Consider the following 15,789-nt stretch of genomic DNA (forward strand, 5'->3'; position numbering starts at 1 on the left):
TGCAGTCGGTTTTGTAGCTCTCAGAATGAGGATTCGCTCTCTGTATTTTACGCGTGGAAATGGGAATGGCTGCTTGTATAATCTTACTTGCACAATCCAGAGATTTGTAAATTATGCACTGTGGTTGAAAGCGAAATCGCTGCAATTATTTTCTAATACTCGTGAGGAGCATTCTCTCGCTATGACGTAGAGTTCCTGTCGCATTTGTCAGTCGCTGTTGTCGGTTGTCTGGCGAGTCTTCCGCTGCAGAAGGCCGTGTCTTCTGGTTGTGCTCTCGCCTGCTAAAACATGTTCATCGTCTCAGATAGAGACATGTTAACATAATGTTTTACTCTTCTTGGATGACGTTTAATGCTGTATCATTTCCTTACTGTTAGCGTACTTACTATTTTCTTCTTAATTCCTTTTGTTTTATATAGTTGTCTTTTCTTTTCGCTGTATATTCCTTTTCTTATCTTCTATCCTATTAACGTTTCCTTCACTTCTTTGTTTATATTTACTTCGATTGCATAAAAGTGCCACGCATATTTAATTTTATCCATTCGCTTGTACCTAGTATGTTGGTAGTGACGTTTGTAGGGGAACAGAATCAATTCTGCGGCAAAATTGTAAGCCCATAATACAGCTAATTTTATTTCCTTTCATACTGTGTTTATGTATGAACTGAGAAGTAGCTTAATGTAAAAACATTTACAGCGCATTAGTTTCCATCAAATATGCCTAATTGTATCATGGGAAAATGTGTTGGAAACATTTCAATGCTGAGTACATTTAAAAGAAACTGAAGCCATTCGTTTAAAACGTGGCATGCATTTTTCATTATTGTCAGCATAGTATTTTGCCTCAAGCTGATAGTTTAAATTTAAACTGCTGTGACGTTATCTTTGTGATAATGGTACGGAATATTAAATCGAACTTACCCGCTGATGCTGATACCATTCATGCAATACGGCTTAGGTTCCTCTAGTTTAATACTGTATCTATACAATGCATATTGTGTATGGAGACATTACTGTGTTGAAATGGCGGTTACAACTTGTGTTGTAACGTGAAGCCTTTACTGCTGTCTGCCTGTCTGGTCCACGAGCCAGTAATCCTCTGGACACCCGATCTCAGCCTCTCTTAGTTCATTATTGTCGTAGTTTTCCTCTCTTCTCATTTGAATAGGGAACTTCTGCATGCATAAATTTACAATGGTGTGAGGAATAGACAGAGTTGTTATAGTCATCTGATGTTCATTTCGTAAGCTTTTGCATTAGAAGGACTACGCCAGAACCAGTTACTGGCGTGTAGAATGAATGTAATTGAATTATCGCGTGTAGGTTACTATGGTAAGAAGGTTAAGGGCAGAAATCCAGTTGTTTGTAGTTAAATGGAACCAACCATTTGTAAGATAATTGCAATTCTTAGTTTATTCGTGAAATGAATGATTTTTATTTCTGCGTGTGTTCATAGTCAGTAGGGAACGGTATTCATTGAAGGAATCAACTTTTTTGCTGCTGTGTACTTATGAAGGGGATGGAAACTGTGTTTTACATAAGCGGATAATTTTTCAATGAGCACGGCTAGTGTTTTATCCACGGCCGGCTCAAGGGTTTTTGGCACCCTAGGAGAACTTTCAGCATTGCCCCCTCCCGTCCCCCGCCCCGCTCACCCAACTAACTTCCAGAAATTAATATTGTGCATTACTATGTGCAATGTAAGAATGCAAATTTATCTCAAATCTTATCACAAAGTGACTACAGGTCTCGTAAGTGTAAGCGCCCGCCCTTCCAGTTTTTTATGACAGAGAACTTTCCTTTAAATAATATTTACTTTATTTTAATGTTTGCATATGTAACATCTAAGACGGTAAGTATAAGTGAACAAAAGCGAAAAATCCTATTAGCAGAAAATCTGTCATGCAAATGACGACGGCGGTTAAAGGAGCACAATCACGAGGCAGTCTGTTCGCCAGGAAACATGCCGACTGATTACAAGTCGACTTCGTTGCGCGCACATAAACCGTTTGCATACGATATCGGCGGTATGTTGCAAGTCCGCGAAGGCGAACACGCATTTATGGAGAAGGAACAAATTTGCTGGTACATTTGCCTTATTTGGCTCTATACTTGCAGAATAGTTCAGGCGTTTCCACACTGGGACAATAAGCTGCTTTCTTTCTAAAAGCATTACAACGATCATTTATGTGGTTTGATTTTCTGCAACAAATGACATTATCAGTGAGTCACTTGCCACCGCACATGTTTGAGAGCTGTGCTAATGTCTGAGAACATGAGCCACGTCAGAAATTTAAAATTTCCGTAGGGAAACAGTTTAGAAAGAGATAACAAAGACGGAAATCTACAAGAAAGGAATGAGAAAAATGAGTATGTGCCATTAAAACTTACGTTTTTATAAGTGTTTTATTAAGAGTGATGGTTTAGTCACAAAAATAACTAGCTACGGACTTCAAGATCGGAATTTGATTTCCATCACGACAAAGATGTCTATGTTACCGGGTTCCAGACCGGCCGTGGAGCGTCAAACTGGCCACTCTCTTCTAGCTAGTACGGAGGTTAGGAAGTCGGTGGAGCTTAATTTTCTGTCTGTCCTGTGGGCGTTCATTTCGTGGGTCTTGGGCACAGGGGCGGCAAACATCTAATTCAGTGATGGGTTTACAAGCCGCTTTTCGACGTTCGATTGGTAATACACCGTGTTACAAAAGTAGCTTTACAACTTCGCAGGAGAATATAAATTTATTTAAAGGACGTTCGCATTATTTTTAAATGCGCAAATTTTGCCAGACACGTCAAGTTGCATGTGCCATACCAAGAAAGCCGGTATTCCACGTGTTTCTGAAGACGCCGTGGAACAGATTAGGGAGAGCTTCGCTCGAAGTCCACGCAAGTCAACGAGACGTGCATCTCGAGAATGTGGGATTCCACATGTGACTGTGTGGCGAGTGCTACGAAGACGTTTACACTTAAGAGCGTACGGATTATCCATGGTGCAAGCCATTTCAGATGGTGATAAACTGGCTCGTAAGGAATTTTGTACTGAAATGTTGCGGCTGGTTGAAGACGACGAAGGATTTCTGGACTCGGTAATTTTCAGTGACGAAAGCACGTACCATGTCACTGGTAAGGTCAACACCCACAACTGCAGGATTTGGAATAGTGAAAATCCACATGCCTTCGCGACAGTCCAAAAGTTTGTTTTGTTGTGTTTTGCGCCCTCAGCAAAGATAAAGTGTACGGCCCCTTCTTTTTCATGGAGAATACCATTACCGGCATTGTGTATCTGGATATGCTCCAACAGTTCCTCATTCCTCAACTTGACGAAGATTACCAGGAGGGACGCATTCACTTCCAGCAAGACGGTGCACCCCCTCATTACCTCGGAGAAGTGCGCGAGTACCTCAACAACCGTTTCCCAGGTAGGTGGATTGGTCGAGCCGCAACAATAGCATGGCCACCTCGGTTCCCGGATCTAACACCTTTAGATTTTTTCTTGTGGGGATTTGCTAAAGATCGAGTGTACGTGCCACCTTTACCTGCAAATGTGGCCGAACTCCGAACTCGAATTACCGCCGCAGTTGCTGAAGTGACACCGGAGATGCTACACCGCGTGTGGCAAGATATTGACTACAAATGGGACGTCTGCCACATAACAAATGGAAGTCATATTGAACCATGAAGATCCGATGGACATAAAACTTGAAGTGTTTGACTACATTTCTATGTTCTGAAATTATATGTTTCTCCTATCAGTTCACCAATATCTCGCCCTCAAGTTATAAAGCTACTTTTGAAACACGCTGTACAATAAAACTATGGAGTCCGAATTCTTCTTCAGAAGTTAACAGTTGCTCATATAGCCTCACCTTTCACGAAACCTGAAGGTTCATTGCTGTGTTGACAAGATCCCGCAACTAGCTCCTATCCCTAGTCAGATAAATTCATTTTACAGATCATCATCCTCATCATTATTTGTAATCGTATACCCTATCTACGCCCAAGTCATCCAAGAGGTTTCCACCCTTTAGGTTTTCTGACTAAAATTTGTTTCCTCGTGCTTGCTACATGCCCACTCATATTATTCTCTTTATTAGACCGCCTTAATAATATTTGGTGAAGAGTATGTATTTTTTATAGTCCTCTCTGGTCAATACCTGACCGTCGTGACCCCTTTCGGGGCTCTCATGCGAAAGTACCACGGTGGGTTCACACTTCCTTCCGTGGCCAGTCTTTACCTACCAGACTGGAAGAGGAGACGCGGACAAACATCCATGTCTAGGGTGGGACTCGAACCCACGGTCGCAGCGGCCAGGCACACGAGGACCATGCCTCAGACCGCGTGGCTACTGCGGCCGGCCAAGAGTATATATGTTACCGTATAAGCCCGAATGTTGGTGAAACCTAGGATTTACCAGATAAACCTAGGTTTTACCAAGCAGTTTTGGTAAAAGTCCGGAAAAAGAACTACTCGCGCCTTATTTCGGGGTCTTACCAGTGGGTGTTGGTAAATGTTAAGAATTACCATAAGCAGGTAGTAAAAGGTTTAGGTTAGGTTAGGTTAGGTTGGGAAAAAAAATTCTAGAGCAAATCCTCTGGTGTTTTATGCATTTCCAAATGTTATAATAACTCACCTTGTTGGAACAAGTAAGTCTTGGAAGAGCAGTGAAAAAAATGTACTTTGATGATTGAAATGTCTCATAATTTTTTATTTCACATTTTTTTATTTCGTGCAATGTTTTTGACTTCTGTTAAACTTTTTTAAAAACAACTTAGATAAGGAGTGTTTCTAAACCCCGAAAATTGGGTTTTATCAACAGTGAATGGTATAACCCCGAAATAAGACGCGAATAGTTCTTTTTTGGACTTTGCTAACACTGTTTGGTAAAACCTACGTTTGTCTGGTAAAGCCTAGGTTTCACCAACATTTGGGCTTTTACGGTAACAAATACATTAAAGTTTCTTATTACCAGTGTGCAGTTTTCTCCTTTCTCCTCTACTTTTTCTCTCTTAGGTCACGCGTCCTCCTTAGCACTATGTTCTGTAGTTTGTGTAAACCAGGGAACGTCATTTGCAACGAGATACATAGAAGCAGTTCCAAATTTTGGGAGATGATGGATGTCATTCTGAAACTTGGAGGGTGCTTACAACTGGTCTGACATACATTGGGGTGAGGGGTGTTTCGGGAGGTTATTTTGAGTAAAAAATGTTGATACAACGTTGGCCCAATTTCAAACCATTGCGGAACTGTGGCGGTTTCAAGGTGCACGTGAGAGTATTAATCAGATGAATTGATAGCTAAGTTTTATAACTATTCAGAAAGGTCTTACACGGTTTTCAATGCACAGCCTTCTTTCCAGGCAAGAATTTACTGCCCGATGAATCAATCCGAAATATGATTAGGCTTGTACGTAAACAGCAGCATCTATAATCGGAAACAGGAGTTGCTCTCTCGTGTGTACTTTGGTCCTGTATTTCATTAGACCCCGTGAAGCGGAGATCGGTCCGGAGATCTTTGCGGCCAGAGTATTGGACCACGACTAGCATTCCAGCGATATTCATAACATTGATTCAAGTAAGCCGTAACTTGACCAAAATGTGGTAGTAATATTGAGAACCGAAACCGTCAGCATTGTTTCCATTTATGGAAGTACATACAAGTGGGCATTTGTTGTTTTCACACTTTAAAATGTTCGTAGCTCCGAAGCTGTTAAAAATACGACCATTATTGTGTTAACAAATTTTACTCGAAATTGCCTCTCGAATCACCCTTCGATGTATGGCGGACTGGTTGTGAATATCGTGTATAACACGTCACAAAATTCACTCCACTGACTGCTCTGACTAGCAGGTTTTCAATTTCGTTTGTAATTCTTATAAAACACACGATGTTGACATCAAAAGAGAGCCTGAGGTACACGATAAATGTCATTTTTTCTGGAAACGATGTAACCTATTATCTTTGAATTTCAACTCTTAGCTTTATTCTTGGTTGGGTAGAATAGCGTAGCCTCTTGAATATATATGGCGACCAATAAATTGCAGGCCTTGAACCTTAGGTTACACATGCTTGATTCACAAGAATTGAAGTACATATAAACAAGCTTCTGTTATTGGACATGTTTTAGCTCTGTTCACATGTATGTCTCTCTTGTTAATTATCATGCATTCCATTATCAGTAACGCTATTAACAGATTCTCGGTCTACGTCTAGCTGTCAGTTGTCATGGCCCACAGTTTTTATGTGTGTGTAGTTTTAGACGATTATTATTGTCACACGTGGAAGTTCTTAGTTTATTTATGGGTAAAAATGGAAACCTAGAGTCAGTCGACCGGTTCCCCAGTTTAATGTTGTTTTCAAGAAAATGGCATTGCCCGCCGTTCCTACTAGGAATAGATATCTAGACTGAGCCTGTACAGTCTGATTACAGAACGTCTGAGAGATAGATTTTTGTAGCCCAAATTTTAAATGATTAATTTTTGTATGTTATATATAGACTATCTGTTTGATTATATTGGCGTTTTATTTTTGTTTTGATTTATTTATTAAGATATTTTGTGTAATTGTGATATAATTAATACTGGTTATTCACTTTAATACATCTGCAATCTGTCAGCTTGTTTTAATTTCTTATTGTCTGAATAACACTTGGTGATTGATATTGTAGGCCTATTTATTATTTAGATTTTTAAAAATATTTGTTGAAGTACATTTAATATTAATTCGTTTTCTATTTTTATGTTTATTTTGGTTGCAGTGACTGAGAGTAATCATATTCCTTTCTGTTTTTGGTTGCCCGCTGCAGTTGCGACTCCCGTATGTAATCTTAGGTGTGATAATAGAAACTTTGTTCAGAAGTGACGTTGGAGTGCCCACAAATGAAAACGTGTGTGGAGATATTATTTCTGCTATCAGTTCAATGTACTTAAATATTCAGAAACATAAGTTAATATTTCGCAAAAAGTAACAGATTTTTAGTCAAAACCTCTCCTTTTAGGTATTTTGTAAATGGGGTTTTATTTGGAAATGATTTAGTGTGAAAGATGATGAATATTGCTTTTTATAATTTATATCTTAATTGCGTCATGTTTGTGTTTTATTGATACAATATTTTATTTTCCGTCTATACACAAACTTAAAATAATGTTGTTTAAAATTACTTAAAATTATAACATTCTCAGTAGATACTGCATCAACAAAAAACAAAAAACACAAAAAACACAACAAAAACACAAAAATGCAACAAAAAACAAAAAAACACAAAAAGCAAAAAAAAAACACGAAAAACAACAACAACAAAAAATGTAACAAGATGCAGTATCTACTGAGAATGTTATAATTTTAAGTAATTTTAAACAACATTATTTTAAGTTTGTGTATAGACGGAAAATAAAATATTGTATTGCTTTTTATGTTTCATTATATAAATAATCTTTGAAGTCAGTTACTCTTTCGTACATGCTGTATGTGTGTTAAGCATTTGGTTTAGTTGGTATGTAAGTGTATTTGCGTTCGTATTTCTGATTTACTAGAATCGTGACGGCGTATTTAGCTGTGTATCGTATTTATTTATTTGGTTGACATTTTGTTCGATTTTGTTCGTATATATGATGAGGCGCAGATGGTTTTGACTCTCCCTCTATTTCTTCCGTCTTTTACCCCCTCCCATACTTTCTCCCCGCGTATCTCAAAAGTAATATTAAATTTTTATAAGAAGGATAAAAAAGAAAAATAGAAAATTCTTTTTCAGAGTAATATAGGTTTATGGCTTCCATCTGTAAGATTACTTTAGACGTTTCGAAAGAAAGTGGACTTTTCTAAGAGATGACTTGGCGTGGGGTTGCGGGGTGAGGCGGAACACAGAAAAGAGAGAAAGAGAATGAGAGGAGTAGTAGCAAAGAAGAACCTTTTCCTCTCATCTTTTTTTCCGTTTTATTTTAAGAGTATTTTTGTGCTAAAAGCTGTTGTTATCAGATCCGCTCAGATATTGTTACATTTACACACAAACATACTTCGCCACCTAGTTCATAATATCCACGAAACAATGATTTTACTCTAGAACAGTATATTACAAAAGCGAAGCAGCGTACTCATTTCGCCCAGGCTTCATTTCAGATCATTATTTCCTTTCTGAGTTATTGTTTTGTCTGTAGATACTTGTTCCCTTCCTTGTTGAGTATTATATTATTATTCTTCCTCTCCACCCACTAGTACTCCTAACTCAAACGTCCCCCTGGAAGTTGGTACAATGAGACGCACATAATCACGACGCCGTAGTTGCAGATACTACAGCGAAGAGCTTTATTTAATCCGTTCACCATAATTTCTTGAAACATGATCACAGCTTCCTTGAGCCTACTGATGAACAGACATACTGTTACATATCTTAGTCGTAATTAACATATCTCGAATTATACTCGTAATTTCAAGTTATAACTACGTGAGTAATTTCAGTTGACATTATATACATTTTAGATGGGGTGTTACATCTTTATTTATGTCATTCATTTACTGTTTATCTACAATATTTATTCTCTGTAGTGTACAGATCCACGTGCACAGATATTACAAAATAATACAGTGAATCGTAAATTCTAAATTGATGCGCCCTGATAGTAAAAGTTTGAATATTATATGCGAGTTTATCCTTTGTATAGCAGAGAGGTTTGTTGGCGTAGGCCGGGCAGTGAGAATAGAATTTCTTCCTTTTGTATATAGTGCCTCTTGTGTGTTGCATTTTATTCAAACTTACTGCGAATCACAACGTTTTGTGAACTCTATACATATGTATAATAATCAGATTACCCTTTTAGTGTAATGTGTGCGTAAATATGGTTTCCTTGTACTTTCTGAGTGTAAGGATTCTTTTCTGATAGCGTGTTCGGCGTAGTGTATCCTCTGATATAGAATGCGGCATGTATTTGTATGTCGCATTCTAGGTTGCATGATTTGATTAGGACTAAGTAATTATTTACGAAATATTTGAAATAATTTTATAGTAACATACACTAATTAACCATGCGATATTGTAACCGTTGTCTCTCATACTTAGTGTTCGAGCTTTAAGTTCAGCATATGAATGAACCCCGATAATAGATATTTGAATTACACGTGAGCTTATTTCTGTAAAACTTACACTTCGACAGACTCAGAATAAAGTTCTTTTCAGAATAGAATATCCGGATTTAACCAAGGTTTCCTGATTTTACAATGCAGTACCTTCATGTGGGGTAAAATTCAGGATGAAAGTTATCCTCAGTACAGTATATTACGATTGTACTGTTTTATTATGCCATTTTTTAAAAAACCGCCTATAAGATGTTAGTTTCAAAGTCATTAAATGTGCCTTATACGCCGAATGGCACTTACATGTAATTTAAGTCTTTAAAGTTTAAATGAACAGGATAGTAGTCCATGTAACAGTTTAAGCTATTTCATAGTTCCATTTAATAACGCACATGTTTAGGGATCCAATATTTTTCTCATTTCCCACAAGCAGACTAATCTTGCTCTTAATTGAGGTCCATGTAACCATCTATAATTGAAGTCCATCTTTTTCGTCTTTTTACTAAATTCCACTTAGCATTGCGGCGCCATAGACTAGCGATATGAGATAGTGTGTAGTAGAGTGTGAATAGTTCCCAGGAAGGAATTTTAGTAATATGAAAAGCGTAGACGTGCCAAGAATGTGTAATATTGTGCGGACTCGATATCGAGGCGCTGTACTTATAATTCACAGTGTGCAATAAAACGAATGGAAGATTCTCATAGAAAATTAACCGGTTTTAATCTTGAGTATTAGGACTTTAAACAATACGATGTCCAAAAATATTATAAAAATTATTTTTTTAAATAAGTAAATTGTTTTAGGTTTTTCTCCTGATTCATGAACGAGTGTGCAGCTTTATAGCTGCAAATAGGCTATATTGCCTGTGGCTTAAGTTCGAAGTTGTAACACAAATTTCTTCTTATTTCGATAACAGTAACAAATCAGTTGTAGTCTGAATTGCTGACGCCAGCATATTAATATTAAGTCACAGACCAATTACTTTGTTTTGCGATGTGTAATTTAGTTTGTAATCTGATGGAGATAAAACGTGAAGAATGCGTGTGAAAGCTGTGTGTATTCGGTACGAATTACACCTGTCCAGTCATATTTAGCAAGTGTAAAAACCCTTTACAACTGACTAGTCGCTAGCCCCTCTCCTCAACCGGAACAAACCGGTCCATTGACTACGATACTATGGCCGTATAGTATGGTGGAATTTTACCAGTGTTTCAGAGGTACTTGCTGCCTCCATTATCATCAAACTGCACGGCCCTACATCCCAGAAGACAACCATCTTCGTACTCACCGCAGCGAGCACCTCAAATCCGACTACGCTGTTATTTGTCTGGCCCGTACGCTTTCGCCTGTCAGGCATGGTTTCAGGGCCTCTGGAACACATTGTAGTTGTAGTTTTATTGTGTCGTAGGCAAAGCAGACGGTAGTCTGGTGAACGAGAATTCGATGTTAGTTGCCCGATCGTTTCGAATGGGAGCTTTTTTGAACAGTCTGAACGTTTTAAGACCTAACGAGACGGCCATATGTTTTCCAATCCTGCTTTGTAATTGGGAGGATTGGAATCTTGGTCCGGAGACTACTTTTACGAGATTGTCTTTAGTCCTTCCAAACAAATGCTGGAACACCGTATATATTGTGCAACTGTGTTCTCCACTTCGTACATCAGAGTTATGTTTTTATGTAACCTGTGTTACAAAAAGAGTCTTGTTTAATAACTAAAGAGTCATATCAGTTAAATATCAGTATCGTACGAGATAACATCAAACTGTAACCTGGATCATCTTCACTTTTATTACGCTTCTTTCTTGTAAATACCCCTTGATTTATTCCGCAAACAATTTTTGTTTCAAACTGCACGATTACTGTGTATTTCAGTAGGCTACAGTTTGACTTGGAGTATGAACTCCATAGTACAAGGTTTCACATCTCGAAATTCTGCCGGTTACAAAGCAAATATTAAACTACCATCACGGCGTTGTGCATTGATGTGCTACTTTTGCAAATTGTGTCGTTTGTTTACTGTATTTTTCAATTTATGTTGTAATCAGCCAAATGTATTTACACTGTCACAACATGCTTTATGTCAATATACGTTAAATATTCCACATTTCAGTCAACCTAATCTGCATCCATTTGTAGGTCGGACTCTGATACAGAAATATGAGAGATGATCTTCGCGAAATGCCACTGGTACAACAGCGACGCGCGTTCTGAGGTAGACCGTGGCGTAGCGCGTGCTTAGGTTAGAAGCTGAGCGAAACGCACCATCGGAAACTTCAAAGACCATTCCTGACAGTGTATTGGGATGTCTACGTCGAATATGGAATTTACAGATACTGAGGAATGGCTGGTTACTCTTTAGATTTTGATTAGTAATTATTCAGGGTTCAGTCGATATTGATTATTGGTTATAGCTGGGCGTGTTCGTGGACGTCTGTACGCCACATTTATATTCGTGATTAAACAAGGGATGTTTCTTTACACTATACGCCATGTTGGCGCTTTGGGGAGAGGTGGAATAGCTCCTAATCATTCTTGACCTTGGCACTAGATGGTTTTGAGTGGTCAGCATCACGCCCCGGCCGCGCTTTACCCGCAAAAGCCCCGGTACCCATTGGATAAAAGGCTGGGTGGATCCCAGAACCGGTCTGGCTAAAGGAAAAATCCGCTGCTCCTGTCGGGATCGAACCCCGGTCTTCCAGTCCGTATACTGAGTTAGCTACGCCGGCAACAATCGAATTTGGGTTATAATTATTCCTTGAATAATTATTCATTTTGGCAAAAATCATGTTAATGATCTTGAGATATGAGTAGGAACTCCCTTGTTATTATTACCTAATTACTAAATGAGATACGTTACTTAATAGATAGAATTCTATTATCCGATTCGTCAAACAATTAACGCAGTGTTTGTTAAATTCGCCTTTGGTTTATCTCTGTTTTCAAACCGCATATTCACACTCGAAAATAAATGTATGCAAACTTTTACTCGGAGTAGCGGCCTGAAAGAAATGCCACTTGGGCGACCCAGGCGTAGTTGGGACTATAATATTAAAATCGATCTTACAGAAATATCAATATGCTTATGAGAGGATAGACTGGATTCAGCTGATTTAGGAGAGGGTTTCATAAAAGGCTAGGAATTTTATGGCCAGCTTGGGTTCTATCAGCTTCTAAAGAAGGATTCTGTATAATGGAGGTATTTGTATACATTCAGTTCTGCCTTTATTAAGTAGCAGCTATTCTTTCCTTCTGTGCAAACATGTTTTCATATTGTCTTATTCTCGTTTCTGAAGGTTTTATTCGTATGCGGTCCTGGAAGTCTTTCATAAAATACATTGTGTAAGTTTTGTCTCTTGTATTTCGCTGCTGAGTAATGTCATTTTCCCCACAACCTGTTATCTTACTGTCATCAGCAGCTGTTGATAGTAGTTTTATAGTGTAAGAATAATTCATCTGGCTAGTACATTTTCAAATCTGCAATGGATATGTTTACTTTCCGCCCCCCCCCCCCCCTTTAGGCCCAAATCAAAATAAAAATTGAGGCATTTGGGGTAACGGAATGCGTCTCCCTTGCCGTATGCAGACAAATAACCACGATACGGCCCGCATCTTGTTCTGCATTATTTTTGGTCTTCAAAAACATATGCTTTTGTGCGAGAAGAATTTTGTTGTGGAAGTAGGGATGTCCAGACACGTCTCATTCTACAGAGATGTCGCTCGTGTGTTTGTGTTCAATGTGTTGTTTCTAACAGGGGGTTGTAAGTGGTCTGTGATGTGAAGAGCAACTCGAATGTCAGCCGCTAAATTAGAGGCGTGTCAGTAGCTTGTTAGGCTCCCTGGTTGAGCTCTTCTGAAATCCAGTCCAGGTTTATTTGAGGTTCTCAGGGCAGCTAGTATGAAGATGGCCGTGTTCTGGGTTGTAGCGCCGTATAATCCGGTAGAAGTTACGAACGTTTCAGAGGTCTTTGCTGCCTCCGTCTTTCGGGCGATGAGAAACGTTTGTAAACTTTTACCAGATTACGCGGCGCTATAAGCCAGCAGACAGGCATCTTCCGATTACCGCCTTGAAAACCTCAAATCCTACATACGTATCTGTATGCGTTCGTAATTTAGTAAACTATTCGATATCTGCACTGAAATATTACTTCTACAATAACATTTTCTGACCTCATGAACGGCCCTTAATATTTCCGGTTCAAATGCCTTATTTATTTCAAGTTAACCTTATTATCATACATTAAGTAATATTACTCGCACTAGTTGTAAGAGGTGATGAAAAAGCGTGGTACGCATACGCAGATTGTCCATTTCAACTTGATTCGCTGTAACTTAACAGTGTCATTATACACTGATAACAATTCCGCCATCTGAGGACACGAACAATTCTAAATTCAGTCCTAACTCGGATTAAAATAATCTCAAACAACTCGAAATTTGTGTATTTTCTTGTATAACACCACGTCTTCTTGTGTTAGAGTTTTAGATTGTTTGGTCACAGTTTGGCCGTCCCTGAAGACAGAGACAGATATGCAACCATTATGGGCGTGGAATTGCCCTATCTTCCCTCATGTTGGCAAAGTGTTTTCCCCCGTTTCTTAACTGCTCGAATGCCAATATTTTTATTCCTCATGCATTTTTATTGTTGTGGACCCCAGGAAGGTACAACACCGTACAAGTAGTGTTACAAGATTTGGCCGCGTATTTTATTTTGTAACACGAACGGAGACCTGAGAAGTGTCCATTTGCATTGCATATTGAAAAGTATGTTATAGATTTGCCCGCATTTCGTAACAGCTCCTTTCCAAACATTCTGTAGGATTTGGTATCAGAAATTATTTGTAGTAATTTAAAATATAGTTGTGCTTTCTTACGGTCTTTGAGAACAAACTGCCGATGAGAATAACGATGAGCTTTGTAATCTGTACTCTTCATAAAGTATTATTAGAATGATCAGATCAGAAGCTTTAAATGGGTTGAGTATGTAACGCATTTGTTGAGAAATTCACAGACTGTAGGCCTATATATTTATTTATAGTTTATTTAATGCCACATACAGTAGCTCAGTGCCAAATGAGAGGATATTAATGAATTGGGAAGGATGTAGAAGGAAACGCTCGTGGCCTAATTTAAGGTACTATCCCGGAATTTCCCCGTAGGCACTGAGGAAAATTACGAAACATCTCACTCTGTCTCCGGGACGAGATTTGAACCCAGAATCTTCGTAGCTAATCACTTCCACGACTTTCGATGTGAAATACATATTGTTTCAATGGGAAAATCTGAAGGGAAGAGTCCACTTGGAAAAGCGAGTGTTGATGTGGGGATATTATTAAAATGGACACAGTATTTCTTTAGAAACTGGGTGTTGGGGTGGGGGTTGGATCTAGCTGACTCAGAGTAGGGGCCAGTGGCGGGCTGTAGTGAATACTGCAATGAACAGTCCATTGTCATAAAACTAAAAGGCGGGAATTTATTGATAGCTGAACTCAAGAAGGGTTCTGCTCAGTGGAGTACGGTAAGTTCGTTTTAGGTCTACATTCACTGCTTCAGTAAGTGACTTAATCATCAAAATTTTGCATACCTTAATTATTCTGCTAATGTATTCAGACATTTTGCGTATTTGTTTTCTTCGTTTATAGCGAAATGGTCTAAATTTGTGCGCGTTAATTTCAGTGATGGGAGATAGCATCATATAATAAGTATAATAAGAGTTAGTAATAATTTTGCGCGGATCGTCAGGTCGTTCATTGTGATCGTTAATAATTCTTAATTACGTTATAAGAAAGAACATAATTCTCTCCAACTTCTCTGCTGTCACAGGAATTCTCCCTCTTGAATTTATATTTGACAAATAGCTGTTACTCTGCAACACTTTGATGAAATTGAATTGCCTTTTTTTCATTACATTATCCCTCGTATCTGAAGAATCGGCATTAAATCTTCCTAGATATGATATCAAGAACTTCTTTCCATTAAAATGACTGTCATAAAAATCCGAAACAGACAGGAGTAAAATACAAGGGTGGGGGAAGTTTAAGGCCCGTAAATAAAAAGAAGACAGTTAAAACACACACAAGTGTTGTGTTATACTTAAAAATGAAGGCGTGCATCGGAATACACGAGAATTGATCACAAAAATAACAATCCTGCATGAGTATAAAAATCTCCCTTCCCCCGTTCCCGTTCTTGTATAACGGGAGGTTTTATTGCTTTGCCTAATGGAAAACATATTTTAAAGTAGACGTCACACCAGACGTACATTGAAGAGAGATTGTGTTTTAAAGGATGCTAGAGACAGAATCAATAAAACTAAAAAGAGGTGTTTAGTCACACTGAAATTCCGAGAAGTTGGTATGATACTGAAATAATGGTTTTAACGCATTGTCATTTGTTTCCAATTCTTGCTACCGGAGAGAGAAATATACTTTGCAAGAACTCGCAACGACATTGGAAGACATACGTTCTAGGAACATAATAAGAATTTGATTTGAATGTTGTAAATTATCATAGTTAATGTCATTGTATTAATAATTTATTGCGAAAATATTTGAATATATTTTTATCTGTTAGTTGATGTTATTTTATATAATAATTTCGGAGTGGTAAAATCAAAAGGGTGGGATCATAAAGTACTCATGATATGCCTGAGAAAATCATACAAATTGTTAATCGGAAAACTTGAAGAGAGGAGATCACTTGGAAAACCTAGAAGTAGATGAGAGGAT

At 38.2% G+C, this 15,789-nt stretch overlaps 1 long non-coding RNA gene across 6 annotated transcripts in view; it reads left to right on the plus strand.

The window, feature by feature from the left end:
- Window positions 1-15,789, plus strand: part of LOC110827502 (uncharacterized) — a 471,708-nt gene that overhangs the window by 40,067 nt on the left and 415,852 nt on the right. The gene's annotated exons all lie outside the window — the stretch shown is intronic.

This window comes from Zootermopsis nevadensis, unplaced genomic scaffold (genome assembly GCF_977971745.1).
Source record: "Zootermopsis nevadensis isolate Lab colony 2312 unplaced genomic scaffold, Znev_1.0 Znev_ptg000019l, whole genome shotgun sequence".
NCBI classification, from domain to species: domain Eukaryota; kingdom Metazoa; phylum Arthropoda; class Insecta; order Blattodea; family Termopsidae; genus Zootermopsis; species Zootermopsis nevadensis.